The following is a 13710-nucleotide window of genomic DNA, read 5'->3' as shown; positions in this document are numbered from 1 at the left end:
TTTCTTCCCCCTTTCTTATTTCTTGTTTGTAAATTATTGGTCAATTTTATTAAATGAAATGTATTATTACCTATAGCACTACATAAAGTAAATGATACTTTTTAAAGTGACTTCTTTGTATTCAGAAAGAGAAAGTATAACCCTAATGAAGCTGCATATTAGCATAGGACAGATAATTCTCCAAGATTGAATTTTTCAGCAAAAATGCTTTGTTGTAATGGTTCATTGGAAGGAAAATCACATACATTCCTTCATTATAAAGCATATTTTTCTTAAACAGAATTCATTAAATCCATTCAACTGAGAGAAAGGAGAAATTAGAATTTTGTTATACTTTTATAATTATCCATCCCTTTCTAGGAAAACTGGGAGCAAAATATTTGCTAATGCGTAGAGAAATGTCTGAATATTCCATTGAAGTCTGAAGTATAATCAAGCCCATTTTTCTTAAGAAGGAAACAGTCAGTAATAAAGATAAACTGCAAGCCAAATTGGAAGCCTTTAAATTATGCAGAGACCCTCCATGGATAAAGGACGCTGTCCTCTATGGGCATTAAGCCTCTACATGTGGGTCTCAAAAACTGAGGAAACGTAGGGGCAGATTTAACATTTATGTGCCCAATCTCCTTTCTTTCATTATGTGGCTGCATCCTTAAAATACCTAAATATGGCAAAGGTACCTAAGACCTCTGTACTTAATGCATTCCACATTTGCAGAGCTGATTTCACCCTGTACCTAGGATACACTGGCATTTGTGCAACATATCATTTGGCCAAATTCAGACTTTCCTGCAACTTTTTTAAATACACTGTATTTCTTTAAATGTGCACTGCAGCTTGCATTGGTGGTGTGTGTTTTGTGTCTGCCATGGTTTCAATTTATCTTGAAACCACATTATAGTGTCAATGTAGATGGGCTTACATTTTGTCTTCGGTTACCTAAATATCTGTTGCAATAAAAGCACCATGTCCCCTTAAAGAGTAACAGCTTTACATAGTGCAAGCTTTGGTGGCTTCAGAAAAATTCATGAAATGAATAAGTATAGCCTTAGTTGGCAGATATTCACAAACACTGGGATGAAGTGGGAAATACAGGGGAGTTGCAGCACACATTTTTCTTCATTTTTCTTAACAGTGGCCATTTAACAGTGAACATATAATGCAGTTCAAAGCCAACTTGAAGCTACAAAATGCACACCAGTGATGTGCACTACAACAGACATGAGAGCGATGTTGTAACCTGTCTCACAAAGAGGCGGATAGGAAATAAAATTATTATTATTTATTACTATTATTATGTGGAGCACATTGTAAGATACCTGCCCTTACTGAAGCACAATCAAGAATCTAGAATGGGAACTGCTGAAAAATACCCCAAGGGCATGGTTGGACAGCAGGGGGCTAATTTGCATCCAGAAAAAGGTAAATTATTGCATGTGCTCCTACCTGTCATTTCCTCCCCCCCCCCCCCCATCTTTTTGATCTGGAGCACTAATGTGCATCTCCATAGCAAATAAAAAGGGAAAAAAACCTCTGTAAAGTGCTTTGAGGCCAGGTTATGTGGTAAATGTAATTACCTTCTGTCCTCAGACCAGTTCTAGGCATAGCACAGCAAAGCCATTTCCTTTCAAATTGGTTCCAAACTGGATTATAGTATCAGTGTAGAAGTACCCTAAGAGGTTAAAAAAGTTCATTCAGTTCAGTTATGGTGATAAAGTCTTTGTCCAAACCAAGTAGTGTTAATCTCAGTGGGTGTAGAAATAATGGCGCCAATGGGGATAGAAACAGAGAAATTAGAATCAGAGGGAAACCGCTTAAAAAGTGGTAATAAGACAAGCATTTGTTCATAATACAGACAAAACTGCATAGTTGAGTTGCTTTTTATGCATGAGAAAAGCCTTAGAGGCTAACAATGCCACAAGAGATAGAGCTAAAGCTCTAGATTAATTCTGATTCAACTGTTTCATTTTGAAATCTGTCTTGGGAGTCCTTTCATTGAATAAGTGTGTTAATATAATCATTAGATAACACTATGTAACACAATTTTTGCTCCTAGGTTATAAGTGTCGTTTCCTAATTGTTTCTATCATAAAAACATGGAAAAGTTTTATTAAACTGCAAAAACTTCATTTTTTGCGGGACATCCTGCAGCACATTTTGCTGTAGTTTTTCAATGAATATCTCCTAAAGTCTCAACCAATTCAACATAGTTTGTGGCGGCCACAAAAACTAAGTTTCTGGAGTATAATTACTTTCAAAGTACCACACAATTATACAGGAAATAACACTTTCAAACCAGGAACAGAAAATCTTTCAAATTTTATTACATAGTGTAATGAAAGGGTGCTTTTTGCGATCAAGATTATAGTTTAGTGACTGAGCTGTGGCATTCAAACCATGTTCTTCTTCTAAACATTGGTAATCCTAGGCTCAAATGTAAACCTTTTGCTCAGATTACTTTAAAAGATTAGTCCTAAGAACAATGTCTTATAGCAGCTCTTTTTTATATTACCAAAGTGGTATTCCCAGAACACACTGAGTTGTGAGCAAGCCATGTCCAAATTAATGGGATTTGTTTTTTAATAGATGTGCAAAGGAACTTAAGTAAAGCATGCCCTGGTGTAATATTAGTCTGTTATCTTCTATGTAAGTGAATTTTGTGTTGTTTATTGTTTTATTATTATGTTTATTGATATTATATAACCAGCTTTGGACAGCTATTTTAACAAATGACTGTACAGAAGTACATAGCCCTTAATTAGTGTGCAATAACTTTTTTTGATTGTCATCTTAAGGCTGGAGCAGACAGGACTAAATGTTTTGCCCTTTCCTGGAAACATCTGTTCCCTACTTTTAATTGCATCTAGTCTGAAGAAACAGTTTTATGTAACTCAAAAGTTCATATGCCATATTGTGAACTTTCATCCTGATAAAGAAATTACTTTGCTGACTTTGTACTTGTTTGCTGTATTTCAAAACATATAATCATACATGATCTGCTTTTGTGCTGTGAGTGCTGTTTTGGCATTGAGGACTCCATTCGTTTAAGCACATCGTTGGTGAGCCATTTCAACCATAGAAAATAGGAGATTATTCTATTTAGTCAGAGAGTTGGTATAGGGATGTTGTTCTAGATTCTCAAAGATGTGAAGAGTTGTTTCCTAGTTTAATAAGGCTTAGGGTAACTAAATATGGAGTAGTTGCAATTGTCACAAGGATGCAGCTATAGGTAGTTTCAGTCATTTTGCTCCAGTTTATGGAACTATTAAACTGCAGGGGTGAGAGCTATGGTTGTGCTTTTCCCATTTGATGTGTAGCTAAATGTCAGTTTTGGGCCCACTTATTTGTCTGATCTTTAAGCAACTCTAATGTGCGACTTCAGGGGAAAACCTTTAGATTTGCATTAGCTGAGTAAGAATAGTCAAGCAAGGTGTTCTGTAAGGTAAGGATGGGAATCATGCTGCCCTTCAAATGTCACTAGATAGTGACTCTAACCAGCACAACCAATGGTGAGAACTTTGGGATTTATAATCAAGCAAAACTTGCTGGGGAATTTGATTCTACCTCTGTCTAGAAAGAAATATACTCTCCAGAGATGTCACCCAATACTTATTTTGTGAATAGTGTATTTTCTGACATGCATTTGGGGAATGGCTGTTCCCTATGTGAAGGGTGATATATCAAAACTTAATCCACAAAACACAAGATCTTTGGGAAAATTGTTTTAGTTGAGGTGTGCAAGAAAGCTTTCTCAGGCCCCATCTACACTGTCATTATATATGGGCATAAAATCCAGTTCAATGCTGTAAAACTGTATTATAAGTTTTTTTTAATATATGTGTGTGTGTGTATTATTTTAAAATAAAAAATAAACATTATTCAATTGCATTGTTACATTGATTATTCCCAACTTTAACTTTGTATAAATACAGCTCTGTCAATTCTCTTGCTTTTAGTTATTCTAATTCTAATTACATAGAGTTCTTGTGATAGTTTTTCCTAATTGTTTATCCTAATTTTTTCTTGTTCATTTGGTGGTTTACATTTGCCATTACTTTTACACATGCATCTAACAAATTATTTCCATGTATTTTCAAATAAGTCCTCTCTTGTTTAGCCTCTTGATTGATAGGTTAACTTTTCTGATAGAGCGATAGCCCATATCCTATTTAGCTGAACTGCATTATATGAATCTACACAGATCATATAATGCAGTTCAATCCACATTATAATGGCAGCATAGATGGGCCCTCAATGGTTGCTTCTAGGCTCAGTAACTTTTTGCAATGAAGGTTAGGTTAAATAACTTTATGACCACATCTATGCCACCATATAATGCAGTTTCTGAATACAGTTAAACTGCATTCTCAAACCTGAATTATATGGCAGTGTGGATGGGACCTATGTCAAATTGGTTTCTTTTTTTCTTTTTCTTCAGACAGGATTCAAATTACAAGTATATCAACTGAATAAAGCATAAAAGGGAAGAAATACCAGTGGAGTTCTGGTTCGTCTTTCCTTCCACGCTGCACCATCTCTTAAGGCACTTGGCAAAGGAGAACTGCTGCACACCAAAGCCACTGGCAAAGTCATAACATTAAACCCCATCTGTATTTTTGAGTCTTTCTAGTTCGCTGTCCACAGCCTTAGTTGGAGCTCACCAAGACAGGCTTCCCCGTGCTCTTCCCAGAGTGCCTTGGGATCTATATCCTGTTTGTTTTTGTTGTTTAGTGTTTTCAAGTATGCTGTGGCTAATGGCTACTTTGCTCAGGAACTGACAATTATTTCAGCTTTATTGATTGGTTGATGGTTGTTTTATTTTGCTATAATGTTCCTGTTTTATTCTGTTTTTATGTTATTGTCTATGTACTTACTATATATTATGTATGTACTAGTATGCCGTATTTTATATTTTAACTATTTGATTGGGCTCGTCTCTATGTAACTCGCCCCGAGGCAGGGTACAAAAATAAAAATTGTTGTTGTTGTTTTGTATTTAGATAAGGTTTTCCGCTACTTTCCTCTAAAGCTGAGATAATCTTATTTCCTGAGATCATCCAAGAAGTTTCCATGGCTGAGTGGCAACTTGAGCTCAGCCCTACTCTAATACTCAAACCACTCCAACAAACTGGAAGTTGACTTTATAGTCATACTGGAGGATGGTGTACTCTCAGATTTTTAAAAAAACAATAGAGGGATTTTTTAAAATTCACATTTTTTCCACATTCACGAAGGTCCTGCCCCCACCCAACACAGTGAATGTGGAGTGACAAGTCTGTCCATGCGAAGCAGGTGGACATAGCACTGAACGAAACATGTAGAATAATCACAGGATGCCTTAAACCTACACCTGTTGATAAACTCTATAAGATAGCTGGCATTGCCCCTCCTGATGTGCGACGGGAAGTTGCTGCTAACGGTGAGAGAAATAAGGTTGAACATTGTGAAGGCCACCCACTGCATGACTATCTGCCTCCTCCCAGTAGACTCAGGTCAAGGAGGAGCTTCATGAGAACCACCACTCCTCTTGATGTTCCCCCAGCAACAGCAAGAGTGTCCCTCTGGGCAGCTAAACCAGGCAATTCCAACTGGATGGCCCCCCATGAGGGTCTTCCTCCAGGGGCAAACCAAGAATGGGCAACTTGGAAGTCCCTAAATAGACTCAGAGTAGGGTGAGCAGATCAAAAGACAACCTGGCAAGATGGCACTACCTGGAGGAATCCTCCACCTTGTGTGACTGTGGAGCAGAACAAACAACTCCTCATATGTATGCTTGCCCCCAATGCCCTGCCTCATGCACGGAGGAGGAGTTGTTCAAAGCTACGGACAATGCAATTGCTGTTGCCCACTTTTAGTCTAAAACTATTTAGCTGTTTGTGATTCCTTTATTTTATCGCTTTTAAACTTTTATTATGCAATGCTTTTGACACAAAATAAATAAATAAATAAAAGGCAGCCCCCAAGCTACAAACAAGATGGATTCTGTAGGCTTGTTCTTAAGGTGAATTTTTATGTAAGTCGGAACAGGTACATTTTAAGTATAACTCCAGCCAAGAGTTTCAATCTCCTGCAGAAGATATAGATATAGAGATAGATGTAGCTTTGGCTAGCATAGGAGAGGGATAACACTCCTGTGGTGTTTGTTTAGCAATCTGTGCCCCTTTTCAGAAGATTTCACCTTGGTTTCTGTCCCTGTGATATTTGTAATTGGCAAAAATGTGGCTTTTTTTGTGGAAACAAGGATTAGTGAGAAAGCTTCAGTGGAGACACCTTTTCTGCATGAGAACTCTTTCAGGAGTGGATTTCCCTTCTGAGGGATACTTGTCTTACCTCTGTTCTTAACTATGAGTCGTTAGTAAGTCAGATGTTTGTAAGCCAGGGACTTCCTGTATTAGTAGGTGAAAACTTTTTATGCCATCAGGCTTTCAGAATTAAGGTGTTCAAAGAAAGGTTTTTTAAGAGTGTGCTACACTGTTTGTACAATTTTGGACTGCTTTTAAACATTTTAATTATATTGTTTAAATTCCTCCTAGTGTTGTTTTTCATATATTTTCATGCTGTCTTTGATAGTTTAAAACTATGTTGTATTTGTTTTCATGCATAAGCTGCTTCACAATGGCTGTAAACAAGATCCTCGTGGAAGCAGCAATCAGTTGAAGAGAGGAGTTTCCTATTTGACTGCAAGGCCCGACAGTTTGAGTCTCTCACCACAGCGAAGCTTGAGCCTGACAGCTGGCACGAGGGGACCTGTTTTACTTGGAAGCCTCATTGTACTTGCTGCCAATTTTTGTCTTGGAAACAAAACTAAGGAGATGGAACATCTGTCACAATGAGGAGAGCCCTTGGAGAGTATTCAAGAATTGGAGGGGGGACTCAACTGGGTAAGTAAGTAAATTCCCACCCCTCCTTGGCATATCCCCCCTCCCCCCAAGACAGCCATGATGAGGTGGAGGTGGGAAGCATGCCAAGTCGACTGGCAAAGCTAACTGCCTCCCACGCAAACAGTTGTGCCACTTTGCTGCTGTTGTCCTACTTAAACTTCTGTTTTGTTCCCTGAATGGTTGGCAGAAGTGAAAACGAAAAAGAGGTGTATGTGAAGTGACAAGATTTGCCTCCTACCTCCTTCCCTCCTTGGTTTATGTGTTTTTGGGCTTTGTGAGCATGTCCCAAATTTGACCAAAGGCCAACAGCATACAATTCTTCATTTCAAAGCCAGTTGTTAAAAGCATGATAGAACAATGCTTTGCTTTGCTACTCTTTTCAGACATCTGTTCTGCAAAGGCCCACCTTATTCCTGTGTCTCAGCTCTCATTTTAGAAAGGTTGCCATAGCTCACGTTTGGCATGCTTCGTGAATGTGCAGAATCTGTATTTCCACATTAAGGAACATGGAACAAATTATAGAAAAACCTGACTGTTGCAGCTTTCCAAATATAGGTAATCTGGCAGGTACACACATTGTACAGAAACAGACATTACAATTCAAATAAAGGATGTTTTATTCAGCGATGATGATGATGATGATGATGATGATGATGATGATGATGATGATGATGATAACTTTATTTTTGTACCCCACCTACATCTCCAAGAAGGGACTCAGGGTTGCTTAAATAGGGCACAAGGTGCCTAAAACAACACATAAAATAAACACACAGTACAATACAAAATAAAATCACTAGTATATAAAACAACAATTTGAACTCAGAACAGCACCAATAACCTATAATGTCATCTGGTAAAGTTACTCTTTGGAATACAGTAACCATAGTAACTGGGATCATTTGAGCAGTTTTTGTCTAAGAAAATAACATTCTTACAAAGTATACCAGGGAGCTTTGAAGTTTTTCACAGTGATTATGTTTTGGCTGGACAGTTCCCTGAGATTACTGTACAGCCAAGGTGTCTGGTTATTGTCTGGCAGCAATAGCTTTTTGCCATAGGATGCTGTTTTAAAAGTATTTAAAGTATTTACGTCATGCATGGCTTTTTATCATCTTAATGCAAATTGTTTATATTTAACATTGTTTTTAATTCTATATTTAATATTGCATTGCATTGCATTGTGTTTAGCTGTTCTATTCTGTCCAATGTTTTCTTACAGGTCATTGACTGAAATTCATAGACACACATATGTTCAATACTGAATCTAGAAGAGTAGTGAAAGGGGCTAAACTCCCTGGCAGTCCCACTGCATACTACCAATCTTCATAACAGTGTAACTAATATGAGGGTCCTACATATGTTAACCTGGCAATTCTTCTCTGGGGTACAATAACTAATTCCTAATAAGGTAAGATAACCCAATCTTGTTCCCTTTTTTTGCTGCATCGATTTACTCCAAGTTTTGTTCTCTATGTGGGTGCTTCAAGAGTTAATAGTGGCCAGGAAAACTCTTGCTGTAAGCTGTGGGAGAGTCTTCATTTTGCTTAGCTGAAGATTCTTCAAAACATTCCTTCACAATGATATTCATAATAATGAATTGCAGCCACCCCCAGACAACAGTTTAGATTAAAAAATCTCCCCCTTCTCTGTTTTAAGAGGTAAGGAAAATTCCTACTCTGGGTGATAATCAGACGGCTTGTTTATACTATCAAGCCAATCACCACCAGGCAGTCAAATACTTTATATATGTGAGCAAAAAAGTCATTGGAAATCTGACTTTAGCTACATTCCCATTTGGCAACTTCCTTGGATGACTTCTCAGCAAGTTTGTCTCTGCTACAGACATGAACCCCAGCAATTTCTAGGAAAACAAAGCTGCCTAGTTTAGACAAGAGAGCCTTTCCAAAGATAAAAGGAAAGCAAACTCTGGTTACTGATTTCCATATTTTTGCTTAGTGAATCTTTTGAACTTTTCCCTGGTGTGCTAACAATTCAAAGGTTGAAAGCTATCTTAGGAAACTTTCTCCCATATGACTTTTTCTGCAATATTAAACTATAATGCTGATTTATTTATAAGATTGCTGTGAAGAATACAAAGTGTAATGTACCTATGGCACTTTAAACTACTCAGCCAGAGATGTCCTGGGCCTCACTAAACTACAAATTCCAGAATTCAAGAGGAGGCACCAGTTGGATTAAAAGTGGAAAGATACTCTAGTGTGATGAATCCTTAGAGACGCCATTCTGGAGATACCGGGCTTTCCTCCCAATCTCAGTACTCTCCATTGTGGAAGTTGGAAATGTAAAAAGCTAGCAGTACAGCTTTTTTAAAAAATTCAGTATTTTGAATGATTATGTTAATTTTAAAAAATTACCATGCCATGCTCATGAAGCAGGATTTTAGGAGAAATGTCAATGTTTGGTAGGTAAAAGGTAAAGGTTTTCCTCTAACATTAAGTCTAGTCGTGTCCGACTGTGGGGGTTGGTGCTCATCTCCATTTCTAAACCAAAAAACCGGCGTTGTCCATAGACACCTCCAAGGCCATGTGGCCAGCATAATTACATGGAGCTCTGTTACCTTCCCGACAGAGAGGTACCTATTGATCTACTCATACTTGTATGTTTTCGAACTGCTTGGTTGGCAGAAGCTGGGGCTAACAGTGGGTGCTCATCCCACTCCTCGGATTGGAACTGCCAACCTTTAGGTCAGCAAGTTCATCAGCTCAGCAGTTTAACCCGCTGCGCCACCAGGGACTCCCTCAATGTTTGATAGAGGACCCCTTATTCCATGTCACTGAAGCTATTCAACACAGGCAAACTTGACAGCTCCTATTCCGTGTTTACTCTTTTCTCCAGTTACATCCCAGTTCCTGATTCCAGAAGACAACCTCTTACCGTCTTCTCCCCACTCCCCCCCCCTTTTTTTAACTATTTCAGACATTTTCCTAACAAATCATGATGGGCACTGACAGGAAGTCCCCCTGTGTCATGGGATGGGCTCCATCATAAAAGCCCTGATGTCCAATCTCAGTGGGAAAAGGAGAAAGGGAGGGAGACACCTTCCACACAGCTGAATAAAATCCCACATTATCTGCTTTTACTGGGATATATGGCAGTGTGGACTCAGATAACCCAGTTCAAAGCATATATTGTGGGATTTTCTGACTTGATAGTCTGGGTTATATGGCTGTGTGAAAAGGCCCGGAGAGAGAGAACGCATATTCAGCTGCACCTCCAGCACTTAGACCAGTGGTGGTGAACCTATGGCACACAGCACCCTCTCTCCTGGCATGTGAGCCGTTGCCTGTCCACCCCTTCTTGCCCACCCACCTGCTTACGCACTGCTCGCTGCTTACCCACCACCCACATCACTTGCTCACTCACCACTCACCCACTGCATGTTGCTCGCCACTTTCCTGCCCCCACCCACCCCCTGCTTGCTCGCCACTCACCCCTCGCCCACCATCTGCTCCCCTTCTCGCTTGCTGCTTGTCCGTCCTTGCCCACTCGCCACCCCATGAGTGCCCCCTCACCCCTGATTTGGGCACTCGGTCTCTAAAATGTTCACTATCACCGACTTAGATCACATGGGATGTGGTCTTTCAGCTGAAAATGTTGTCCACTTCTGCACTACACAGGATTAACCTCATTTGTGTTTAAATGTCCAATGCAGGCCCCTTCTATCTCAAAAATAGAAAAACCTTATTTAAAAAGAACAGGAAACAGCTACCATGTTTCTCTGAAAATAAGACAGTGTCTTATATTAATTTTTGCTCCCAAAGATGCCCTAGGTCTTATTTTCAGGGGATGTCTTATTTTTCCATGAAAAAGAATTATTGTTGAACAAAAATAAATGAACATTTATTATATACTGTACAGTAGTTGTCATCACAAACCAGCATAATCAGACAAACTGTGAATCTTATCAAGAATGTCTTGTTACTACCACTATTTCAATGAACAACAATCTATGGTACGCACATTTATCAATCCTGCATGCTCTGGTGTTCTGTTTGGCGGGCATGCTTCCAAACAAAAACTTTGCTAGGTCTTACTTTCGGGGGAGGCCTTATATTTAGCAATTCAGCAAAAACTCTACTAGGTCTTATTTTCTGGGGATGTCTTATTTTAGGGGAAACAGGATACCCATTGATAGGAAAAGGCGAACTTCTAAACATTTATAGTTTCCACATTTCAAACATTTTGCATGCTATTTTACCATTTTGCAGTCTTTTCTTCTACTGGTCAAGCAATCTGAACATTACCTAATTCCCACGATTCAACCTTTCACATGTGAAAGAACTATGAGTAGTTCTTCTTTTCAAAAGAACATCAGCAATCAATCAAAGCATGTTATCTTGTACCTAATTACTGAGGTGACATTGTCCCATTCTCTGATGAGCAATTAACCTCTGACAGGCTGCTTTCTCATGTAGGCTCACTCCCATTTTATATGTATTTATATATGAACATATTAACTAATAAAATAGTGTGTACAATCCTAATAAACCTAACGTGCATATGAATATAATGGTGTGCATGACAGCATGTTGAACACTTCTACATTAGCCAACATGAACTACACAGCCACATTATGTCAGAACCATAACGGTCTAAGCATGCGATCCTGACATGCCAGTGGTGGAAGGGAGGAAAGTATGGATTACTAACAGGCACTGTCTGAGTTACAAACATCTGACATACAAACAACTCACAGTTAAGAATAGAGGTGGGACAACAGAAAGTAAAGGAAGTCTACCTCAAGGAAAGGAAATTCACTCCTGAAAGTGTTATTTGGCTATTGTTATAATTAACAAATGTATCTGTTACAACTTACAAATTAATTCAATTTAAGACTAAATCTACAGAATTATCTTGTTCATAACTTGGGGACTGCCTGTATCTGGGAAGAAGTCCCACTAAACTCACCATGATTTCGTTCTAAAGAGATGTGAATGTTTTAAAGGTAGAACATTGAAGAAGAGCATTCCTCTCAGCAACATGCTGTTGCATGCCCCACTTGTTAATTTCATCCTTCTGTTTTATTCATATGATACAAATATTTATAGACATCAACTTTCCCCTCATAGCTTTCCTTTATTGCCATTCTTATATTATCTTGGTTTCAAGATAGTCTATGTCTTCTTTCTTTTTGGTTTCAGTTGGGGTTCTTCAATACTGTAGTCTGTTCTAAATCTTTTCCCAATTGTCCCTCAGCTTAATCCTTCTTACGTACTTTATGGGTCTACTGATCATTCTCTAAATGCCATCGCTTTTAAACAGCAATCATCAACACTACTTTCCATTTGTTGAGCTATTTCCTTTTCCTTCCAACCTTTCTTTCTGCCTTTCCCCCCAGCTTCATTTTAAATGTTCTCCATTTAATGGCCAGTTAATCTAAAATTTAACTTCTGGGTTGTCCTGCATTTTGCTAACACAGAACAGGAAACGGCATCTCCTGCCCTGTTCTGCATGCCTCCCAAAAATTCCATATTACTAGACACCAAAACCATTGTTACAATGTATTGCTTTAAAAAATCCACAAACCATTTCCAGTTTTTCATACACTTTTCAGTTAATTTATATTTTAGAATCCACCTCAGTTTAGCAACTTTGGCAAATTATGTGACCTTAAGTAAACCACTCTTCTGTCACTAATGTGTCAATCCATTTTCAGGTTTGAACATATAGTGTTCTTAGAGCCTTTATCATGTACCGAAAGAGAAGTCTGTATTTGAACATCTAGTGCTTTATCAAAAATGTCCAACAAAACTATTTCTGGTGACATTGCATAATCTGTCTTCAATTTTTAAAACTTAACATATAGATCTTTTCACCATGTTACAAATCTACTACATGTGAAAGAAAGATCTTTGCAATACTCTCAGATGGCTTGTGGCTAAATGCACCACAGCTTTTTGATAAACCGAAAGGAGGGAGAGTTGGCAGCTGCAAGCTGTTGCTGAAACAGATACATCAGACTCCTGTATTTTGTGCACAGAAGCAGCGGACTGTTTTCACCTACAAATCTTATGTCATCATGCCATTGACTTGACATGCAGCTAGTAGCTTTGCTTAATCGGAAACCAGCAATTTAGTTCTAATCTTCCATTCTTAGCCCAATTATTAAACCACAACTTCTGATCTCTAAGAGGAATATGGTGGTAATTTGAGTCTAATCCAATCCAATTTTAGCCTTATGTTTGCATTCATGGTGAGAATGAGGTATATTGGCTATGTAGATGAGCCCCAATTCATCATTGTTGGTTAGGGTTAGATCTAAAATAGCTGATCCTCTTGTTGTGTCTTCCACCTTCTGAACAATGGAATTGTCTGCCAACCAAGTGAGGAATTTGTTGGACCATATATTCTTGACAGAATTTGACTTCCAGCAAATGTCAGGATAATTGAAACAGCCTTTTGATAAAGCCAGCCAGAAATAAGTTACTGGGTGAAAGGAGCATGGGGAAAACAAATCAAGATACATTACCGTAGGCCTTTTTAAGGCTTGAATTGATGATGTTATGCAGTATTTCAATGAGGACAGAATCCCACAGACACAGATGCAGAGCTACAGTCAACCTTCCTCCCCTCTGCTTCTTAAACACACAAGGAGGTTGTAACTGTTTATTGTGCTAAAGAAATGAGGGTGGGGGGCTTCCTACCATATCTAAAGACAGTAAAGAAATACATTCCCACATCATTGGTAGAGTTCTAATTCAAGACCTCATTGAACATTCCCATTCTGTATTTCTCTTAAAGACACCAGTGCCCTTCCTCCATGTTTCCTCTAAGGATCCTTCCACACAGCCATATAACCCAGAAT

General features: G+C 38.5%; 1 long non-coding RNA gene across 2 annotated transcripts in view; it reads left to right on the top strand.

The window, feature by feature from the left end:
• The window catches only part of LOC103279201 (uncharacterized), a 100491-nt gene extending 91575 nt beyond the window's left edge, over nucleotides 1–8916 (top strand). Inside the window, exons 4-5 of one of the 2 annotated variants that reach the window (XR_001730447.2) lie at nucleotides 6606–6881; nucleotides 8104–8916. This is a non-coding gene — a long non-coding RNA (uncharacterized LOC103279201). The other variant, XR_009999872.1, reaches the window with a different exon arrangement.
• Nucleotides 8917–13710: the final 4794 nt, after the last annotated feature.

The sequence above is a fragment of the Anolis carolinensis genome, chromosome 6, assembly GCF_035594765.1.
Source record: "Anolis carolinensis isolate JA03-04 chromosome 6, rAnoCar3.1.pri, whole genome shotgun sequence".
Lineage (NCBI taxonomy): Eukaryota > Metazoa > Chordata > Lepidosauria > Squamata > Dactyloidae > Anolis > Anolis carolinensis.
Note: the sequence above shows the minus strand (reverse complement) of the source record. Positions and strands in the feature narration are given on the sequence as shown.